Source organism: Mauremys mutica, chromosome 2 (assembly GCF_020497125.1).
Source record: "Mauremys mutica isolate MM-2020 ecotype Southern chromosome 2, ASM2049712v1, whole genome shotgun sequence".
Lineage (NCBI taxonomy): Eukaryota > Metazoa > Chordata > Testudines > Geoemydidae > Mauremys > Mauremys mutica.
In genome coordinates, this window is record NC_059073.1 from 263,337,873 (window position 1) to 263,355,380 (window position 17,508).

A 17,508-nucleotide genomic window follows, 5' to 3' on the forward strand; every position below is an offset into this window, starting at 1 on the left:
ACAGTTCCTTACAGGATGCTGCCATAACCTCTCTCCATTGTGAAAACGGACCATTTATTCCTACCCTTTGTTTCCTATCTTTTAACTAATTACTGATCCCTGATAGGACCTATCCTGTTATCCCCTGACTACTTAGTTTTCTTAGGAGCTTTTGGTGAGGGACCTTGTCAAAGGTGTTCTGAAAATCCAAATACACTATATCGACTGGATCACCCTTATCCACATGCTTGTTGACACCCTCAGAAAATTTTACTTACAAAAGCCATGTTAACTGTTCCTCAGCAACATTTGTTGATCTATGTGTTCAATAATTCTGTTCTTTACTATAATTTCTACCAATTTGTCCGGTACTGAAGTTAGGCTCACCTGTCTGTAATTGTTAGGATCACCTCTCAAGCCCTAACTATCCTCCAGTCATCTGGTATAGAGGCTGATTTCAGTGATAGATTACATACCATAATTAGTAGTTCTGCAATTTTATATGAGTTCTTTTGGAACTCTTGGGTGAATACCATCTGGTCCTGGGGACTTATTACGGTCTTATTAATCAATTTGTTCTAAAACCTCTTCTACTGACACATCAGTGTGGGAAAATATTTCAACACTACAATGGCTGCTGGAGATAACTGCCATGGCCTTAGCTCTTAAAACGTAAGTCTTTAAGGTTTTTTTCTTTTTAAAGTTCTTCTATCCTAAAAAAGAAGGAAATTCAAAATAGAAAATGTGAGATTGAATTGAAGGTTACTATTCTTACAAGTCAGAGGCTCTCATAGTAATAGCAACCCACAGTGCATACTTGTTATGCTTCCCATTCCTGTTTGTCTTTTTTTAAATGATTCATATTTCTTTTGCTGCTGCAGCCTTTTTCTGCTGGAATACCTTGCTTTCTGATATAAATAGTACTATGGACATAGTCTTGTTTAAATGGGGCTACTCATATCCTGAAGTTTTTGCCAGAAGGTCATTTGTGTAATTTTAAAAACAATTAGCAATGTTTTAGTTTTCCTGTCTCTTTTGGGTGAGGCATCTACTACAGAATTCTTGAGCAGAATAGGTATTGTATCAATAAAATACACTATGTTGTTACATCAACATGGTTGCTGCAGATTGATCACCAATGTCTCTGTTTCAGAAAATGAATGTTCTTGAAAAGTGGATGATCAGTATTTATAAAGAACTGACACTTGAAATCCCAGCACATGCATGATATATGGAAGCTATATGAGGTGCTGCAGAAGCAAACCAACTTTTGACTTTCTTATTGAATTTCTAGCCTATTAATATCACTGCCACCCTGAGAAATGATGAAAAACACTAACAGTAGTTTTAAAATGTTTCTCTAGTGCTAATGACATTATCAGGCAATAAACAGCTGACACTCCTTTGACTAAAAGAGAAAAACAACTTGACTCTGAGTCACGACATAGGATGTCCATAGAGTACAGTATTTGTCTATTTTTCCTTTATAGAATGAGAGGTATTTAGTACTGAGTCCCCTTAGTATAACTGGTCTACCATGATTATACCATGATTATTAAGTGCATATCACATTTCTAAGAGATCAAACATTTGGCCTAGTCATAAGCACATTTGATTAGAATGTCTTATGTTATAAAAGGTTACAAATAACAGGCGTGGTGACAATTATTCCCCATAGGATAGGGTTGTTTAGAGGGCTCTAAGTAGGTCAGGTATTTTACTTAAATAATCTTACAGAGAGCTAGTTGCTGCTGCAAACTAAGCTACACTTATCAAATGACGAGATTACTTTTGTGCTGCATTATCCTTGTTTTTTAAATTCTGTTTGCAGATGCTAAACAATAGGGTCTTCAGTCATTAGTGCAAGTTAGCAAGGAACTACTGCAGTAATGGAAGCTACACACACATCACTCCATGTGCCTACCATTAAGTATGCTGGATACTCAGGTGCATCAAGTAATCTACACTTGGCCCATTGCTAGAAATAATCTTCTTTCTCCACTAAAAGAGATGGGTGAGGAGAGCCCACAATCAAATGCCCTGAGCTCACAGCTAGCAAAACAGTTTAACTAAATGTTTCCAGAATCAGAGTGCTGTTCCAGTATGAGATTGATTGTAAAAGGAACAGAAATGATGAGCAGATTGTGGGGATTTTTCTGAGTTACCTGAAAAATGAAAATGTGTTTTCCAGATCTTTCCAACATTCCTGAAATTGTCCCAAGTAAAGGAAGGCATTTTGCCTCTAATGGTATTGTAGCAGAGAATCCAGAATATGCTACTAGAAAAAACAATGTTACCTTGGAAAACATCTTGGCTATTCAAGGAAGGAATTAGACTGTCATTGTGATTGTTAAATTATCTGAAGTAGTGAAGGATACAATTGAAAGGGACATTGGAAATGATGGATTATACCTATTTGCTACATGTTGGCAAAACAGATGAATAATGCTGTATTTTCTAATGTTCCTCCTTTTTATTTCTAATGATTTGTTGGCAGAACTCCTGTAATAATAAGGGGAAATTGTGTAACTGAACAAAGCAACCACCTAGTACAAAAATGAAAGAGTTAATATGTTTAGTCTGTTAGAAAACCATGTTTTTATTTTAAATAATATCACTTTTGAAGTGAGGTATTGTATTCTTTGTCTGAGGTCAAAGTAGGTATGTGTTGTTTGCATAATTTATACAGCACACAGTTTTCTTTGCTATTGCTGGAGGTAGAGAACAGCACTGGATGTGGAAGAACTCCAGGACTGTATCCATAGGGGTGTGTTCTCTTCTTGAAACTCATGCATTTCTCTAATGGGACTTCATACAAACAACCTGTGTAAACCTTTATTGTTTAAACTTATGTGCTGAAAGGCTTCTTAAGGAAATGATTCTGAATGAGTGGAAATGAAGCTAAACCCCTTTCTGTTTGACATATTCTGCCCTGTTAGCAGAAGTACAGTACCTAAGTGGAAGGTCAAGATTATAAAATGACTTTTTTATGAAAATGAGAGAAAAATATATAAGAGGGGAAAATAAATTAATTGCTAATGCTGGGTATCTAAACTGTGATTGAAGCCTTATTGCTGACACCCATGGAAATGCATTTTCTGCAGAGTGAGCTATCTCCAGAGGTGGAGAAGGAACAGATTGAAAAACATCAGAAAATGTGCTGGGGTCTAACTTTGTGAAAAGTTTACCTTCGTAGTCAAGTTTTTGTAGGCTTGAGGAGCCCCATTTGAAATGTCTGTTTTGATAGTGAAGGATAAAAACTTACACATCAACCACTTAATCATAATCTTCAAAGTGTCTTGGCTGCCAGGCTAAAATTAGATTTACCATACAGCCTAATTTAGTTGGTTCAATTCTTCTCTTGATGGTTTGAATGGTTTAATATCTGCCTCTTTCAATACGTGAGCTCCAATAACACTCATTCCAATCTTTAGGGCATGGCTTCTTATGGAGGAAGGAGATTTTCCCCCCACCAGCAGCACCACTACAATTTTCTTATCTTTTAGATCAAACACTGACACAAACACACATTATTTGTGAGATAGTTGTTGACTACATCATTTGATCTAATTAAAACACTGCATGGACACCAGGAGTCACTAAACTCTTGAATCAAGGAAGGATAGGGTAATGAATTTGATTGCTTGAGTATATCTGACTTAAAGTCATACCATATAACCAGTCTGGAATAATTGGTTGATTCATGTAATTAGTGTATTTCAGGAAGGCTGTGGGAATCATGGTTACAGGGCTAGCTTCACTTCTTTCCCTTCTCTGGTCTTCAAGTGCATCTCCAAAGGTGTCAGGCCTTGTGCCTTTATCTCTTCTGAGGTGGAATCCTGCAATTCTGCTACTTATAGACAGGACCCTGAGTATCATCTGTGGGTGTCTGTGACCAGTGGTGAATACAATGAACAGACAGCCCCCATAAGCCAAAGCATTGCTTGCTCTTAACAGGAACAAAAGCATAACACAAGTAAGAGGATTTTTAAACAACAGATGGGCTACATGCATGTCTGTCTTATCTAGAGGCCTGCCATCTTGTGGTTGGCAACATGAGGCCTGTGAAGGGTACCTGTCATTCCTAGCCTCTGGGTTCTGAGAGTTAGTCTTTCCCTTAAATATCTCTCCCTTGGTGGAGGGGGCAGGGCCAGCTCTGGCTTTTTTGCCGCCCCAAACAAAAAAAAAGGAGGGGGGCGGCCAGAGCGGCAAAGCAGGGGGAAAAAACAAAACAAAAAAACCTGTGGCATGGCCGGAGCGGCAAAGCAGGAGGGGGGAAAAAACAAAACAAAAAACAAAAAAACCTGTGGTGTGGCCGGAGCAGCAAAGCGGGGGGAGGGGGGAGGAACCTGCAGCGCTCCTGGAGTGGCAAAGCAAGGAAAGAAAACAAAACAAAACAAAAAAAAACCCTGGGGCATGGCCGGAGCGGCAAAGTAGGGTGGAAAACAACGGTGTGGCCGGAGCGGCAAAGCAAGGGCGGGGGGGCGGAAAAACCTTGCTGGGCAGCCGGAGCCAGGGTGCAGGGGGACTCCCTGTGCTGCAGACAGGGCCGTCCAGAGGATTCAAGGGGCCTGGGGCAAAGCAATTTCGGGGGCCCCTTCCATAAAAAAAAATTACAATACTATATTCTCGTGGGGGCCCCTGTGGGGCCCGGCGCAAATTGCCCCACTTGCTCCTCCCCCCCCATGGGTGGCCCTGGGAAAAATAAACCTTCTGCATCTTGGCACAAATCCAGTTTTGAGAAAACTTCTTTACAAGGTATCACTGGTTCTCAGCATCAACTAGTGCTAAAAGGCACTAAAGCTCATTAAAAGGGTTGGACAAATATGTGCCGTCAAAACCGTTTCTGGATCGAAAACTAGGGGTTTTTAAAAAGCAGAAAAAAATCACGGACAACGTCTGCTTTCCTCCAAAATTTGTTGTGGTTTTTTTTAATTGAAAAGCTGAAATTAGTCTGCCATAACCTGAATACGATTCGGGGTTTCAGAAGTGTGTGGCCAAAGTGCTGCTTGCTGTGTTTGATTGTTTAAAGAAACAATAAAAAAATTCCGCTTAAAAAAAATCCAAAACTTTTTGAACCACCTCAGCTTGTAACCAAACACCTGAGCCCATCCAATCAGAGATTTTTCCAGGTTTCTGATACTCTGCTGGCTTCCTTGACTCATATCTGTCTCCATAACTTTGGGTTCATTTAGGTTAGAATATAAGAACAACCATACTGGGTCAAACCAAAGGTCCATCCGGCCCAGTATCCTGTCTACCGGCAATGGCCAATGCCAAGTGCCCCAGAGGGAGTAAACCTAACAGGTAATGATCAAGTGATCTCTCTCCTGCCATCCATCTCTACCCTCTGACAAACAGAGGCTACAGACACCATTCCTTACCCATCCTGGCTAATAGCCATTAATGGACTTAACCTCCATGCATTTATCTGTTTCCTAGAGACTGGCTCCATGGGGTCCCTCACAAACTGGAAATGGTTACTGTGGGTTTGTCTTTAGTATATCTCATGTACATACTCCACGAACTGAGCATTTGAGCTTGTTCCAAATCTGGGATGAGCCTATGTTGTGAAAACTGAAATGCTCAAAATAGCACATGCATGTGAATGGACATAGGGTGTTAAAATTAAATTACCCCAAGTGTTCTCAAACTGGGGGTCAGGACCCCTCAGGGGGTCACGAGGTTATTAGTGGGAGTCACGAGCTGTCAGCCTCCACCTCAAACCCTGCTTTGCCACCAGCATTTATAATAGTGTTAAATATATAAAAAAGTGTTTTTAATTTATAAGGGGGGGTCACACTCACAGGTTTGCTATGTGAAAGGGGTCACCAGTACAAAAGTTTGAGAACCACTGAATTAACTCATCTGGAGCCTCAGGAAATGTAGGGGAGGTCTCCCTTGGTAGGGTTGGGAAGGAGGTAGGTGGTGTAGGATATTGCTCTTCTCATGTGATCCCGCCCCCAGTGACTAATTTTAAATGAAGCTACCCTCCCCTGACATGAATATCCCTATGGCACTGAAATTAAATATAGACTATAATTTGGAATTTGAGAAGAGAAAGGGATGGTAGCCCTAATGGAAAAGCTAACAGCTTGGCTCTTCTGCAAGCCTCAAACTGCTGAATGAGCTTTAGGGTAGGGAAGGCTGTGCCTCCCAAACAGCCTGGCCCTGCCCCCTATCTGACCTCCCCCACTTCCTGCCCCTCAACTGCCCGCCCCCCTCAGAATCCCCAACCCATCCTGCTCCTTGCCCCCTCACCATCCCCCAGAGACCCTCCACTACCACCCTAGGACCCCACCCCTGCTCCCTGTCCCCTGACTGCCCCAACCCCTATCACCCACTCACTGAGTCCTGACAGACCCTGGGAATGCCCACGATCCAACCCTCCCGTTCCCTGTCCCCTGATCACCCCCCCAACCTCTGCCCCCTCGCTGTCCCCGGGACTTCCTGCCCCTTAGCCAACCCCCCCAGCCCTGGCCCCTTACCCCAGGCTCCCCTCTCACCCAGATCCTCAGCGCATCCAGGAGCTTTGCTCAACAGAGGCAGCGTGTCTCCGGCGGGGCCTGAGCCCTGCCCCGCTCAGAGCCACGTGGTCAGGGGGAGGGGCTGGGAGCTCCACGCTGAGCTCAGCTTCCTCCGCTCAGCCTGGAGCTCGCAGCCCCGCCCCCTCACCACGCCGCTGCAGCTGTCCGGGACGCTGCTGGATGGGCTGAGGCTCCGGGAGAGGAGGAGACGGGGCCCGGGAGGGAGCCTCAGCCATGCTCTTGGGGGCCCCTGTGGAGCCCGGGGCCTGGGGCAAATTGCTCCACTTGCCCCCCCCCCCGGGCGGCCCTGGCTGCAGATGTGCAACGGAGTGCGCACCCGGTCTAGTGGGGAGGAAGGGGAGGGAGAGAGACAAGAAGGGTGGACAGGGCTTCAGCGGGGTGCTCGCCCCGCGGCCCCAACCGCTGCGCCACCTGCCAGGAGGGCTCTGCGCTGCTCCGGTCAGCGGGGAGGGAAGGACACGGGCTGCCCTGCCGAGTTTGCTGCAGGGTGCTCCCCTCCTCCACACCGCCGCCCCCTACAGTGCAGCTGGAGCCGCGAACCCCCCCGCCCCCCCCAAAAAAGCATCCGTGCCGCCCTGTAGAATCTGCCGCCCCAAGCATGAGCTTGCTCGGCTGGTGCCTGGAGCCAGCCCTGGGAGGGGTGTGCCCTCTTATATCTAGTCAGATATGTGTTCTCCTGTGTTCACAAGCTTGGATGCCTTGAAAAACTATACCAGTGACTTCAGCAGGGGGTCAGAGATAGAACACCAAAGCAAATGGCTCTTGAATGTCCCTTAAGTCAATGGTGGCTGTACCACAGGAGTCACCTCCTGAGCACTCTTTCCCACCCCTACCACAGCCTTGAGGTCACACTTCAGGCAGCTTGCCTCAGTTTCCCCCCTTACACTGTTCAAAAATAGAACTTCATCCAGGCTTTCTGGTTGTCAAACTTACTCCTTTTTGGGCTGTGTTTGTTAATGTAAACAAAGCCCAAATCAAACTCAAACCCCCCAAGGTCCCTCCAAAAGTCCACACAAACATTTCTCTTTCTCCTCCCATGCCTTCCTGCCTGGGGCTTTTCCAAACAAAAGGTTCTCTTCCTTCTCCCAGTCTTCCTACCTCAGCCATTCCTGCTTTGGCAGGTCACGCCGCTGGTTGGAGTCTCAGCCTGAACCCCCAGGGCTATATCTAGCTACATCCAGGTGCTATATCTAGCACCTGCTCACTCCTGTCAGTCGTCTTCTTCTTCTGTTTTATGGCCTAACAGACTCACATTCTGAGTCCATAACCATCAAGTGCTAGATTTCATGAATATATAGTTAGACACTCTCTTTTCCCAGTGTTTTTAAAGAACTGTAATATTGCTTTCTTAGTTGTACCCCATTTTTCTGATGCTCTTACTAGGTGTTTTAGGGCAAATTTTGTCACTTTTAGGTGCCCTGCGTTTGTCATATAAAATCCCCCTACCAATGTTACATTCTTTACACTCCCAGAGGATGTGATCAACCGTTTCTTTGACCTTCCATTTCTCACACAACCCATCTTTGTATTTATTAATTAAGACTAGGGTGACCAGATGTCCTGATTTTATAGGGACAGTCCTGATTTTGGGGTCTTTTTCTCATATAGGCTCCTATTATCCCCCACCGCCTGTCCCGATTTTTCATGCTTGCGATCTGGTCACCCCAATTAAGACCAAATTGTTGTTTAAGCCACAGTGTCCAGTAAGTATTTGGAGAACAGCTACCTCAAATTTCCTCTCAGATTCTTTCAGTATGTCAGCATTTATGATTCTAGGGCATACTTCATGAAATCTTTCCCCCCTTGTTTCTTTTGTCCATTCTTCCTGCCACTCTTCTCTTAGTTCACTTTTAACTAAGTTTTTAAACTGTTTATTTAGAGCTCCCTCTATCAATTTTTTGCATTTTTACAGCATTTTTGCTACTTCATTTGCCACATAGTTTCCTGATGTTTCAGCATGCCCTGGGATCCAGGCTATTTCAATGTTTACTCCCATCTATGCTGGTTCTATCATTAGTAACAATATTTCATTAATTATGTTGTTTCTGCTCTCTGAATTCCCAGTTTTGATAGCCAGTAGTGCTGATAGAAAATCTGACAAGATGACAACAGAGGCAGGTTGTATGTCCAGGATCCAATATAATGCCAACATTATCCCTGCTAATACGGCTGTTTTAATTGCTAACAGTCTAATGGATTTCTTTATTCCAAGTGTTGGGACGCAGAATGCTTTCTCCACTCTCTCAGTTTCCTCATCTTTAGACTCATCCATAAATATTTGGCAGTGTTTGCTCCATTTATCACATATACACTGAATACATTTAGCTCTGCTTTCCCCCTTTTAATTTCATTGTATAGTTTCACATGTATATGGTGCTGGGGATGATTTTCCACCTATAATGCATTTTCCTATGGCTGTATATGCTAATTTCTTTTAGGTCTTTTTCTCTTAGCTTCTTTGCCCATACTTTAATCCTATTAACATGAGGCATTTTTTACTTTTCCCTCGGATTCTCCACAGAATTCCCAGCATTCTTCATATATGTCTCATGTTTCTATCTTCCCTGTTTCCTATGAGTTTTGTCCAAAAGGTTAAATCCATGTGACAACGTGAGTACCTTTAGGCTGACTCGCCACTCTGGGCACTCCGTCCTTAACAGGGCCGGCTCCAGACCCCAGCGCGCCAAGCATGTGCTTGGGGCGGCATGCCACGGGGGGCGCTCTGCCTGTCGCCGGGAGGGCGGCAGGCAGCTCCGGTGAACCTCCCACAGGCATGCCTGCGGAGGGTCCGCTGGTCCCTTGGCTCCGGTGGACCCTCTGCAGAGGGTCCACTGGAGCCGAGGGACCAGCGGACCCTCCGCCGGCACGTCTGCAGGAGGTCCACCGGAGCCGTGGGACCGGCGACCGCCAGAGCGCCCCCCGCAGCGTGCCGCCGTGCTTGGGGCGGCGAAATTCCTAGAGCTGCCCCTGGTCCTTAAGGACTGAACAATTAAACAATTAACAATGTGGCTCAGCTCATCAGCTGAGGACAGCTAAAGAAACAGGAAGAGGGGTAAGTTGGAAGGAGAGTTAGAGAAGCCCAGAATCTTAGGGAGGTAAGATCTCTGCCCCCTCTTACTCTGTGTCTAGGAAGAATGTCAGAACATTGAGTTGTGGGGAACTTGTTCTGTTATATTCACACAATAAATAAAGCACTTGGTGTTTGAACTTGCCATGAGTTCTGTGTGAGGACTGTTTGCCGTAAGGAACCTAGGGTGAGGGAACCCTGTCCTATCACAGTCCAGTAATATTGTTCTTAATGCTGCAGGCATTTCACCAGCACAACACAAAGAGGTCCTGATGAGGGCACTACATGCAATGTGTAATGCTTGGGCTTGCACTGAGTCTAGCTTCCTTAGGTACGTTTTTGATGCTGAACTAAATGCTTGGCATCCATATTCAATGATCGGTTTTATTAATGCTCTATAAAGCATTACCATTGGTTTCTTTTCCATGCCCCAGGTGGTTCTGGAAATACTTTTCAGTAGATTGATTTTACCTTTACATTTATCTACAATATTTTCAATGTGATCTGTCCATGTTAGCTTGCTATCAAATGTCAAACCCAAGAATCTGTAGCTTTTAATTGTGCCTATTTACTGCCCATATAGAACCAGTTTACAATCTATCTTCCTTTTAGTGAATATCATTCCTTTAGTTTTGAGAACTGAAAATTGAAAGCTGCACATTTCCCCATTCTGACCTCTTCCTAAGTACTTCATTAATTTGGTTCTCCTGGTTTCTGTTTTTAGCTCATATGGCGCATTCATCTGCAAATGAGGAACTGCCTATTCCTGCCATCATCCTTCTAGGGAGATTGGTTATCATTACGTTGAATAAGGTAGGGCTGATGACGTTCTGCTGTGGAGTGCCATTTGGTGATTGTTCATATGCTAGAGTAGGCTTTTCCTACCCTGACCTGCATAGGTCTTTTACTTAAAAAATCCTTTATCCACCTATATAGTCTTCCTTTTATGCCCATGCATGCTATTTTATGCAATAAGCCCTCTCTTCATAATGTATCATGCTTTTTTCAGTATCTGGGAAAGCTGTTCTTTATTTCTCATACTTTTTTGTGCTTCCATCTCCACTCTTACTACATGATCAACTGTACTCCTTCCTCTCTTGAACTCACTTTGTACATTGTCTATAAGTCCATTTCTCTCTAGCTATGTTATTAATCATTCAATTACCATTCTTTCCATAGCTTTACTCATACATGATGTAAGGGCAGCAGGCCCGTAGAAATCACATCTTGTTTGCGGCTTACCTGGTTTCCGCTCTGGAACTACAATCATATGTTTCTACTCCAGTGGTTGCTCACCTTTTCCCCATTTGCTCTTGTACAGTTTTAGCAATATTTTCTGACTCCCTTGATCCAGGTGCTTTAGCATTTTGTTACATACACCATCTTTGCCTAGTGCAGAGATTTTGCTTTTAGCTATAGCTTTTTGAAGTTCCCTCATGCAGATATTTTTACTTAATATCATGTCCTCATCTTCCTCCCACCTCTTCTAGTTTTTATGATTCTTTTTAATGATTTATTTTTCCCTCACGTGGATTTCTGTACTCTGATTTTCACCATTACTAATATTGTGGAATATTTCTGCTAAGATTTCTGCTTTGTCTTCATTAGAGCTTTTTTATCCCTTGACCTTCTACAATGAGGCCTGGTATAAAATTGATTTGACTCCATATTCCATTCATTGTCCTAATCTGCATATATCCATCTGATGATTTAGTATCTTTCTTTATTTTTCCATAGTACTTTCTCCAGCTTTCTTTTTCTCCTTTTAAATAGCCCTTTGTGCAATTGCCTTGTTTCTTTTATATTTCATGAAGTGCTCATTATTCATTATATTTTTGTCTTGCCTTGTTCCTTTCTTTAATTGCTTTTTTACATTCATTTCACCATGTTACATGGTTTCTACTTTTTAGCGTGACTTGACATCTTAGTTACAGCTAACTTTGCTGACATTATGAGCCCTTTTGTTACATTGCTACTAACCTCCTTAACATCACTTATACATTGTTCATTAATATTTTCATTATATTTGCTTCTAAACAGTTCCCATTCCCTCCTCTTTTTCAACTTCCCAGTTGTATTTGTTTGCTATACTACTTGACACAATTCCCAGGTCTAGATAGGACAGATTTCCTTGACTGCATTAAACCTAGTGGGTGTACCATCACTCAGTTTTACTACATTTTTTCATCCATTAATTGTTCTAGACATTTACTAGTCTTATCTTTTTTCCACTTCCCCATGATCTGTTATGGCTGTTTATGTCTCTGCATAGAATATAAAGGCCTGTTGCATCTTCAGCTATATCTGTAAAAGCAGCAAAGAGTCTTGTGGCACCTTATAGACTAACAGATGTTTTGGAGCATGAGCTTTCCTGGGTGAATACCCACTTTGTCAGATGCATGTAGTGGAAATTTTCCCTTTTACAGATCCAGACTAAAACGGCTACCCCTCTGATACTTAACTATATCTGTCAAATCCTTAATCTCTAGTTAGCTACAGAGGTTGTATATGCTATGTATTCTCAAAGAGGAAGATTTATTTTGCTTTGGAATCTCAATAGCATTATGCTCTATATTTAGTTTCTTCATCTCCATTTCAAGATACTGTAGGTTTTCCTTAATGAGTTTACAAACTCCTCCTCCATTTACTTCTGTCTTGCCTGTGGATGCCATATCCTGGGATTCTGAAATCCAGTTTTCCTATAAACCATTTTACTTATATGCAAATGATATCAAGTTTTGTGGCCTTATCAGGGGTATTTTTCTTTAGTTCCTGTCCATGTGCTATTAGGCTGTGATGTGCAGTTTATTACTTCAGTCATACAAGCTATAAACTTATTTTTGCCTATACATAATATGTCTTCTCCTGTTTTCCCTGCATCACTCATTATATCATTTGAGTTATTCTGTTGTGTGTTTGTCTTTCTCCTTACTGAGTTTTCTTTCCTCTTCCTCTTTTGCTCTTAAATGCCTCAGAGTGTCTTCTGCATATGATATGCTATTTAAATCATTTGCTTTTAAATCTATCTTGCTTGCTTTGCTGCTACAGAACATCTGTGTGCTGCACTGTGCTTTCCTCCATAGTTGCTACACTTTAATTCCCCCCACCTCGAAGAATTGTCATAAGAGTGCTCCCCTCCTTATTTACTTTATCTAATTTTCTCTTTACATGTATTTGCCACATGTCCAAACCTTTAGCATCTGTAACACCTCACCAGGGCTGGGATATATGGCTTCATCCAAAAAATCTGGTATCCTATTGTTATGGTATCTGGAAGGGCTTCTCCTTTAAATGAAGCTAGCACAAATATTGATGGCTTTTCTTTCCCCTCCTCTCTTGCTAATTAGCTGTTTAGCTATAGTATCTTATCACCTGTTCTTGCTTTACTTCATCTTCAGTCATTTTGATCAGCACCCCATATACGGCTCCTCCTGTTTCCATCGGATGCTTGATACAGTTGGCAGCTTACTTTGTTTGCCTAACAATTTAATCTTTAATAGCTTCCCCACTTGTTCCTTCCTTTTGCATTCAATTAACAGATCTCCTCCTTGTGGCTTTCTAGCTCTTTCTGTGTCTCCAGCACTTTTTTGAAATCCATTCTGTCACTTTCAGAGGTTTTATAACCCCTATCTTCACATCTGTGACTAGTGATTTCATTCTTATAACCGTTTGATTTTTCTCTTTACTCTTTCTGTCTGGTGTTTCTTTTTCTAACTCTGGCACATCCACCCTCATCGTTTTCCTAACCTATGGCCAGTTTTCCCATCTGCTATCTCCTTCATCACCTTGTAGACTGGCTTCAACATTCTCCCTTATATCTTCTGTCTCTCCCCAAGGAATAGGTCAGCCGGCCTACATCCAGGCATCCCCCTAGCCACCAGCCTTTCTGCTACAACCTTCCTGGCTTTATAATCCTGCCAGCACAGTTCTTCCTGCAGATCTTTACAGAGAAATCACCTGATGCCTATCAGGTCCAGCTCCTTCAGTAATCAGGGTTGGCTGGCTTCTTAGGGCAAGCCATCCTGTTTAAAGTGGCTCTCGCATGCCATTGTCCCACTTTCTGCTTATTTGTCCAACAGCATGCTACTGAATGTTCATACACTAAACATCCCAATAACCAGGTCAACATATAGTATTCAGAAATACTCATGGTCCATCACAGTGGGCAGAATTGGAAATGCTACCCATGAAGGTGACTAACCATTCTCTTCCTTGTCACTCTGGGTATGTCTACACAGCAAAGAAAAACCTGCAGTTGGCCCATGCCAGCTGACTCAGGCTCGCAGGGCTCAGGCTGCGGGGCTATTTCATTGCTGTGTAGATTACCGGGCTCATGCTGGAGCCCCAGCTCTGGGACCCTCCCACCCTGCTGCAGGGTCCTAGTTACTAGGAAGACATATCTTCCGTAATCTGAGGAATAAAATGTCTTTGAAGCAATTCTTTCAATCAGTACTTTGTGCTTTTACAGTCAAAACTCTCATTGTATTTACATGGGACTTTTCACAAAGGACAGCCATTTTTACCCTTTTTATTTTATTAAAGAGCTAGTGTAACTGAATCTGGATAGCAGAGGAAAAGAGGAAAAACCATTGGGACTATGCTATACCTGTAAGTGTAATAATGAACTTTCCGAAACATAATCTTTTCCCCACAGTACTATGTGTGAAGGTACTTGGGTTCTTTATTCCTCACACTTTGATCTCATCCTATATCAAATAATTTTTTGCTTTATCCCTCCTGCTTTCATGTGGTGGATGGACGCAAAGCAATATTGTTAAACAACTTCACTTCTATTATGTTTTATCTATTACATTACAGCATAGTGCTCCAAAGCATATAGCAGCTGTTTCAGTTGCATATACTAAACTTTGCAGAATGTGGTTGTAATGTTTTTCTTGAATATGGTAATACACTTTGCATAGAGTTTGATATGAACTAGGGAATGTGTTTTGTTTGTAACCTGGGGACCTTAAACACAGTTTTTAAACACCCATACAAATATGCAGAATTAATCTGAATTAGTACTTGGATGGAAGACCTCCCGGGAACACTTAGTTGCCTCAGGAAATGGTGCGGGTGATTCAGTAAAGTGCACTTCATCCTCTGAGTCACAGTGAACCAATTCCCCAGCATGGTGCCAGGGAACATTGTGCTGCTGCAGGTATTGTATTTCAGATACAACATAGAATCGAGACCCTGACTGTGTATAGTCATTAAAAAATTCATATTGCTTTTAGTAAGAACAGGGGGTTGAAAACATGAATGTCCTGACCAAGTGTCCACTTGTGTCATTACATTCCACCTACTTAAATTCCCCTGCTGTTTCAACTGCATCCATTATTCTTCACTTCCAGCTTTAAAATCTTGTGAAGATAACTGTGCATTGTTAAACAGCTGCTGCATTCCATCTCAGGAATGAGTCAAGTTGTCCCTACCTCTTGGGAGTGATGTGAGACTTAGGCAATTAATATTTTGAAAGAACTTTAAGATTTCTCAGAAGAAAGATGATACAGAAGGGAAGAAAGGTGTGTGTGTGTGTGTGTGTGTGTGCACTTCCTAACTTTGTGAAAATTCAGATCTGGACCCAAAAGGCAGGCCATGGCTACAATGAGCCAAACCAAGTCTTTTGAATCCAAACACTCCCAAACATAAAGAAGTTTGCGTCTGGATATGGATTTGAACTTTGTGTCTTGGTCTGTTTCTTCTTTTAATGCTATTGCCTTCTGTTGACAGATTCACTGAAATCTGAAATAAAATCTCTTACCTTTCCATCAGATTTTCATATTTGGGACAATTTACTCTTCCAGCATTTCAACGCATGGCACTGTGGAAATGACGAGGAAGTGGTGGATCAAGAAGCTGGCAGCCAGCCAGTTTCTCCTGCTGTAGAACACTGATAGCTGCAAGATAGGACTGTGGCTTTTGGTACATTGCTGGAAGGTACCTTTTGAATTTAACAGCTTTTTTTTTATATACTGCTCATTAGCGTTGTACTAGCTCAGCATGTTTTCTGGATTTTCCAGAGGGAGGAGATTGTATGTTGTTATTACTGGTGTGTGTTTGCTGAGCTCTGTATATTTCAACTTTGAAAACTGAGCTTTTTTTTGGATCATTTTGCCTTAATTTTAGCCACCTTATGTCCACCTCCAAAAATGAACATGAACCCCCTGGGAAGCTGTTCCAGTACTTGTGTTCATTGGAGCCTTTACTGAGGTCTGCTGCTGGTGCCCAGATTGGAAGCAGCAATCTAGTATGGCTTCACTATGGCAGCTATTTATGTCTCTCCTGTTCTCTGTTACAATATCCAGTGAGTTGTTTTGTTTTGAATGGAAACAAACCTGGCACATTTTTTTGCAAATAATCTTAGCAGCAATTATCTGACTGGAAAATTAAATGGATACTTATAAACCTTGCCTAAGTGGAATCTATGATGGAAACCATCCTGGAAAATCTATTGGCTGCTAGTTGTGTACAACAAAAGTAGTGCTAGTAGATTTAAGCCTCTTCAGAGAAACTTAAATCTCACCTACATTCAGCCAAGGCAGTATGTGCTGCAGCTCCTGTAGAACACAAAATAACCACCTGTTAAGAAAAGCTGAGATACTAGTGCTAAATGCTGATATATCAGTGTTCTGGGTAGGACTGGTAGCATAGAATCTATGGAGGAAAAGGAAATGTAACTGAAACCTTATTGGAAACAAAATGCCATCAATCTCTGTCACCCAGCAAAGATTTTCAAATACCAGGTCCTTCTGCAGGTGCAAGAAATATCAGGAGCGAGGCAAGAAAAATTCAGTGGTGACTTACTTTATCTGGGCTAGAGAAAGTTATTGCTATAATGAGGAAAAATAAAGGTTATGTTTCAGTATTGTCGGAATAGTATTTGTGCATCTGGAACATATTTCTGGATCTATAAATGCAGCTGGATCGTGATTCAATGCCAGCTGAAGACAACAGGAGTCTCTCAGTTGACTTCAGTGGGCTTTTGATCAGGCCTTTAGAGCATTTTGTCTGGCACATCAGATACAGACATTCTAAATTAATAAGTGTCAGCTAATTTCAGGGGTCTGTCTGGTGTCAGATATATTTTCTGAGATTTCCGATGGTGAAGGAGAAAAGTCGATATAAAAAGATTTTGCTTTTGTTGGAATATTGTGGGGGCTGAGGGGCAAAATCCTTACCCACAAAGACAGGCTGCATGCAGAGCCAGCCCACTACTAAAGGCCATAGGGAAGATTAGCAGCTGTGGCCTGGTCACTATAAGCTTGACCCTACAGACTGCTGAGTGCTCAGGTCCTGTGCATTTAACTTTAGGCATATGCTTAAAGGCATAGACTTTACTAGATCAGACCCCAAGTGCTCAACATCTTGCATGATCAAACCTTAAGTCCTCATTCAACATGGGGACGTTGCAGAGACCTGCAATAGAAAACTCAAGGGTATAGGGTAACCACAGTTGCAACATCCCCTCTGCAGCTGGCTCGCTATTTTAAAATATCTTTCATGTGCAGGCAATGACCCAGTATTCGACCCTGAATGAAGAGCAGGAGCATTAAATGCTCTTAAGTTCTCCAAAAAAGAAGCCATTATTGAAATACACTCATTTCATCCTAATTACAATGTATTTCCTGCCAATAGCTTAAAATACACCTTTATTCTTTCTGGGGGAAAATCAGGGTCTTAACTCTAAAATAAGACTCTGGGACTGATATAATATAAACATGTGCTGACACTAATTACAGTAATATTTATCTATAAAACAGATGGCAACGCTTTCCAAAATGTGTGAGTAATGATCAGAATGAATTCATTAGGATTTATATTTCTGTCATGTACTTGCATAGGTGTTGCCTTGGATGCTGCTACATGTGAAGGGCTCGTTTTTGTTTTTAAAAAAAGTGAGGTTTTACCAAA

General features: G+C 42.3%; 1 long non-coding RNA gene across 1 annotated transcript; it reads left to right on the forward strand.

The window, feature by feature from the left end:
• The first annotated feature begins 557 nt into the window (after window positions 1-557).
• On the forward strand, window positions 558-15,552 carry LOC123365285. The gene is made up of 3 exons (XR_006577515.1): window positions 558-651; window positions 10,319-10,407; window positions 15,370-15,552. It is a non-coding gene; the product is annotated as an uncharacterized LOC123365285 (long non-coding RNA).
• The last annotated feature ends 1,956 nt before the right edge of the window (window positions 15,553-17,508 follow it).